This window comes from Apteryx mantelli, chromosome 6 (assembly GCF_036417845.1).
Source record: "Apteryx mantelli isolate bAptMan1 chromosome 6, bAptMan1.hap1, whole genome shotgun sequence".
NCBI classification, from domain to species: domain Eukaryota; kingdom Metazoa; phylum Chordata; class Aves; order Apterygiformes; family Apterygidae; genus Apteryx; species Apteryx mantelli.
The window spans coordinates 13,454,915-13,461,289 of NC_089983.1; positions in this window are offsets into that span (position 1 = coordinate 13,454,915).

Below are 6,375 nucleotides of genomic sequence, written 5' to 3' on the forward strand. Positions count from 1 at the left end.
GCTCCGACATTAGAAAACCAAAAAAAGAATCAATAGGTTGCTCCTAAATCTTATTTTAAAAGTTTATGTGGAAGTAATGAGACAATTAGGGCACTTTTTAATCTTTCCAGTCATTATTGTGTGCTTTGAGACATGAAATACAAAGATTCCTTTTGTAAGATGTTTAGACAACAAATACTTTTATATATGATATCTAGAACTCACTACAGGAATGACAGTGATTACAAATGTTGGCCTTAATTGTGACGATGCTTTAAAAAAAAAAAAGAAGTCTCGACAGTATTGTTATATTGTTATTAAATTATCTCCAGTGCCAATGGATTCAGAAGTTGAACAAACCTAGCACAGGTTAGTATTTCCTTTTCTTTTATTCTAAATAAATAAAGGGCCAAATTTTTAGACCCCAGTTCTGCAAATGCTTGCAGGCCTATTTAATAATTCAGAAATGTTTGAAGAATCACTCAGTACTTACTTGAATACAACTCTTACCAAGTCGGTAGGGTTTTGCTAGAGTACAGAACTCATGTTTCTGCATGAAGTGACTTCTTATATCTAGCATTCTGTTAAACAAGAGAATTGGTACTTTTAACTATAATCCAGTAGTTCAGTATAATTCAAATATAATTCAAGTTAGTTCTTTTTCTTGCCCTATTAAGAGATCTTTAGTGTTTTATAAAAGGAAGGATAACATATACCACAGTGCAGACTAGTTGTTCTGCTGTGGTACTTTTGAGACTATCTGTACATACACAGGAGTATCAGTATTTTTTATACAGGATGCAGATGATACAAGTAAAAGAAATGCTTTTGAAAGCACTTAAGAACCTCAGTATAGAAGGAATATAAACCCCTTTCTTTAGCTCATGCATTTGATTTTGCAGATATTGACTTTAATAGGATTACTTGCAGCATAAAGTTAAACATGCATCTTAGGTGCATTACACATTCTAGTGACATCCTGAGCTCTGTTTGATATGTGTTAATTGCAAAGCCAGAAACCTAATGCTAAAGGAAAAGAGAAACATTTTGAATCTAGTTTGGAGTAGGAAAACTGAAAGGGGATACATTTGAGTGGCCTGTACAAAAATAATGACCTTCTTTTAAGGAGGACAAAATGATGAAAAATTCACTAGTTTTTAGTTACGTGGACTACTCTGTAATCATTCAACAGAGGAAATGTAAATCTGTGCAGTAAGAACAGAGGAGTTTGTTTTAAAAATGTTATTTACCTGAGAACATTAAAAGGATTTGCTTTTCAGTAATCTACTAAAAATTGCAAATATTACTTCTGTTGCTGAATTATTTTGATCACAGCAGAATGTTAACCATAACACCCTAAGGAACAAATTCTGCTAGCTTTACTCATGGAGAATTAAAAAGAAAAATGGAAAGATTACTTTTATGGGCAAGACTCTCCTCTTAACTTGGAAGATGTGTTGTTTTGATAGAATAGAGCAGCGCTCTGAAATTTTGTTGGAGAGCAAATCAGAATCAATGACTCCTGTACAAGGAAAGTGTGTAAGCCGAAAGCAAGAAACATCCCCTGTGCAAAATAAAGAATTGAATTGCGCAGATTCCACTTCTCCATTAAGGAATAGGTCTGTCTGCCTTTATTTTGTGGCCAAATCCCTGGACGAACTGCTCTGGCAAGTAAGTGTATTGTACAGTTTAGCACCGAGTGGTCAAAGAAAATTAATGTTCCCCAAATCACTAGTTTCTAGCTAATGAGACATACTTTGCTGGTGTGTCTTACTGACATTAGTAGTGAGACACAGGGCGGTGACATAGAGAATAAGTGAATAAGCCTTGCTAGTCTGATATGAAAGGAATAGCTGCTCTAGGTTGTATACCACTTATTTGAAGAAGAATAGAGGCTGCATCAAGAAATGAAGTTTGACTCTTTCCTGAGGTCATAGGCACCCCAAGTGCAGATCTCACAAATTTCTGGAGCGTAACTTGGACTCCTTGTGCAGATGGTAAAGTCTTGGGTTTCCAGCAAGAAGCGTTATGATCTCAGTGTCTTGCTATCCTTCCTTTAAAGACACATGCATGAGAAAACAGTTACAGTGTCTTCAAATGCTTGCAAAAGTGATCAGCAACTTATTTAAAATAGACGTGAATGTTGTGAAGGGGAGGAACCACCCTAAGTATGTAGTAGAAGATCCTTAGAGATTTTTCATACATAGAGCCAAATTTGTATTTCAAGGTGTTGTCGCATTGAAGTGAATTCATCATGCACATTGAAGTGTGTGATGAGTTAAATAAAAATAAATAAATAAGAAATCTACATTCTTCTACATAATGTCTTGAGCAGCAGTTTTCTCTGTGTGGGTTTGTTTTTGTAGTAAGTTCCAGGGTCAAGCTAACTATTAAAGCCCAGCATATTAGTATTATTGAGAAATGCTTGTTCTTATTTTTCAGCAGTTCTTTAACATGAAAATTTCTGTTTATTGTAGTGGTTGTCTCTAACATATCTGAATTTCAATTACTCTATGTACTGCAGTCGTAGGCATTTGAGAACCAGGGCACGCTCTGCCATTTCTCCAGGCATCAAAGAGAGAGTCCCTATACTAAATGCATGGTCTGTAGTCTGAGGAGTTTTCACTAGCAAATTCACCCAAGTTGCGACACAAATTCAGCTCCTTCATTCAGCTGCTAAACCCCTTCAATCCCATGTTTTTAAAGCATTCCTTCAAGGCAGGTAGCACAGCTGGAGGCATAGGGCAAACATTTCATAGACCCAAGTCATTTTGCATCATTTCATTTAAAGTCATACATACCATTAGAATAGTGCTTGACTTGTAGCAGAGAAGAAGTCTTCTGCAAGACTAACCTAGCTCTGTTGCAAGAACTGATACTGACCAAAGAAGGTGAGCCGTAATGCAGCTCCACAGTACTACTGCCAGGAGTAGGGCAAGTTTTGTTTGTCCAGAGGCCTCTTGGAGACACAAAAATGTATCTTTATGCTTTCTAAAAATATTTGCAATCTTTTACAAAAGTTCTATTTTATAAATAAATGAAAGTACATCACTTACTAGCTGTATACAAAAAGAGTGTATTATCAAAAAAAAAAAAAAAAAAAAGTATGTCTAGCATCTAGGGCATTCTCCCAGAAACCATTAACACATCTTAAGTGGAAATTATTGCAAGGCAGTTCACAGACTAAATAGCAGAGGGTTTTGCATTGTTGGGAAGAAAAATGATCTCATTAGTGCGGAAGTGATGCCCAATAGACAAGAAACTATTGGAAAGATGTTTGAAAGAGGTTGCCTAGCTGTACCTTTAATCAGCTGCTGAAAGTTTGTGTGCAGTTGGATACTGCCCTCGCCGTGTTGAACTGGTGAGGTACAGGCTTTGTGTGCACAAGTTTGGCTGAGAAATGCCACGCTGCCTCTCCTCAGTGGAGCTGGCCCGTCCCACCAGCCTGCATGGGCCAGGCAGCTGGCTCAGACCTTACAGACCCCACTTCCCCGCAGCCTCTGCCAGGGCAGGCTTGGGGTTGCCCCAAGAAATGTCAGAGTAACCAAGACTGCGCATTTGGTGCCCCTGCATACTGCACAAAAAGCACAGGGGGCCATCTGGTATTACCGTCAAGAGGCTTATTTTCTTCGTTAGGTTATTTTCGTCTTGCAGGAACTTGACAAGTGACCTGGTAGGTCAGCAGAGTATTTATTTAAAACCATCACTAGAGTCTATTCCCCCACCATTCGTTAGGAATTGGGTAATACTAAGTCAGAGAAGGGCTCACAAAGATACTGGATGTAAGTGGACAGAAAGTGCTGCAAAATATATGCAAGAAAACCCTGTAATCCAGTAGAGCTCTTTATGTTAGATAACTGTATTGGCTGGTAATTTGAGCCACTGCCTGGGCTTGGCTCCCTTTGCTCAGGCCCCAGTGCTTCCCTTGACTTTAGTGGCCTTGAGGTCTGAACTTGGGTAATATAGCAAAGTAACACAACGTACAGATGACTATCCTTGTTTTCCTGAATCTTAGGGACTTGATTAAAGCTTACTGCAGCAATGGGAATATTGATGTTGATTTCAGTAGGAATAAGATTGCATAACTATTTAACCAGTTGGGAGCAGATGTATGCTAGCTATTGCATGATAATATAATTAATTGATAGTGAAATGAATTGAAACTAGTCATTAACTGAGACTTTACTAATCTGCTATTCATTATCAGTGCGTATTTTAATCTGCATTAAATAAATAGTATTGTCTTCATAAATCCCTGCAAAGACAAAATAATAAGACTATTAATTGTGGGCAGGTTGTCCAGAGTACATGTCAGGCATCTATGGAGACTTTAAATGGGAAAATAAATGAATGGAATAAATGCTCTTAGCAGAATGTTCTAATATAGTCCCATTTTACTAGAAAACCCACTGTTAATTCAAAATATACTGTTTTATTTTTACTGGGCTATTTGCTTCTGTCTATTGATATTTCATTAACTGTAATTGTAGAGGTGAAGAAGCTACACCCTTTGTTACCCATCCTTTTTTTGGTCTTAGTTCAGTAACACTTTTACATTCAGGTTACAGAGGGTCTTGGTCATCACTGCAAATTAGAAACATGAAAATTCCCATGCTGGATCAAATCCGTGATCTATCAGTCTTCTGACAGTGGCCAGTATAAGATGCTTCAAAGAACAGTATAAAATACCTTGTGATGGATAATTCTGAAATAAACTGCATACAGGACAGTATTTTTCAGAAATAGTTGGAGTTTAGCAAACATCAAAAGCATAAGGTTTAATGAGTTCATAGGGTCATGACATGCCAGTTAATTTTGAAAATTACTTGCTATATATGAAGTGTTTTGCTTTTCTCTGTGTATTTTTTTGATGCGCTAGTTTCATTTCTGATCAGTTTCAAACATTGACACAGATGCACAGAAGGTGACAAGACAGAAATAAAATTTCCTTGAAATATGAGTTGAGGATATTCAAAATTAGAATTAGCATTAGAGGGATGTCTCTGTCAGCTAGAATGTCTCATTACACAAGGAGGCTAGAACAGGGAAAGGTCTCTAAATCTCAGTAGGTTTCTCAGCATTAGGCACTGATAGAATGGATGCTTGCATGTAGCCAGAGGAAGATATTTATTAATAGTGTGTGTTTCACATAGCTGGCTGTGCTGACTATGGAGTCACTCATAAAGCATTTAAATCGCAAGGTTTTATGTATGTCTCTTATGAATCTATTGGTGACGTTCCTCTGTTGTCATGCTCAGCTGCATGGTGCTTTGGATACCCAGGCACTTTGAAAAACATCACCAACAGTCATTCCATCAATTAATATATGTTACTGTAAAGTGTCTTTTGGACAAAACCTTACATGACAGGACCATGACTTATATAAGCCCTCACACACAGTGAAGGATTCAGGGTTTGTTTCCAAACAAAAAGTTTCCTTGTGACTTTCTACTGTTGTGAATAGTTATTTAAGTCCTTTCCCACAGGTACCTATGCCTCATTGACATTGTACGTGGATAGCTGGAGAAGATAAATTGTATACATAAGATTTTTTTTAATAGGAATTACTGCCTTGGACAAGGCAACTTCTCTGGTAACTCAGAGAACTTACTCCATAAAATGTAATCTTGATAAATAGCTCACTTTGTTGGTAAGTAAGTACTCAGCTTTTAGATGCTGTCCATAACTCCCTACTTACTGCTGCATTTTTTCCAGGATAGTAGTCACGATCAAGTCCTCATCTACCAGCCTACTTGTTAGCACTTCTATTCATGTCCTGTCTGTGCCTCGAAAGATTCAGTCTTTCACCCCGTCTCACTGAAGGTGATTTCACCTAATTGCACATTCCAAGGACGACAAAACAAGAATTAAGAGACTCTTTTTTACTCTTGCCTTGCAAGAAACTGTCAGCCTCAGAAGAGGTACTGATCCCAAATCTTTCACTTCCTGGGGAAATGCTATATACACATCCTTTTCTGCCTTGAGCTACACTTCAAAATACACTTAAAAACAAGGCAGTCGTAACTGTATTTTGGTGAATGGTGCAGCTAGGTTTTTCAAAGGCATGCTGAGAACGTACCTCAGTTTGGACTTCACTGTCCATGTGTCACCACATTTTATAGTTTTCATAGTTTTATATTTTTATATATATATAGTTTTATATATATAATATATATTTAAAAAACTATAGGTTTATATATATATACACACACACACACATATATATAACTATAGTTATAGTAATACAAAGAAGCTTACTAAGTTGTCCATGATTTAAAGCAGTCTCCATCTAGAACTATTAGGATGTACCCATGGGGTGTTGGTGCTTCCAGGAGGGTGGCTATTGAATAGAGTTTTTTTCTGCTTTGTTTGAATCATAGCTTTAGACTTACATAT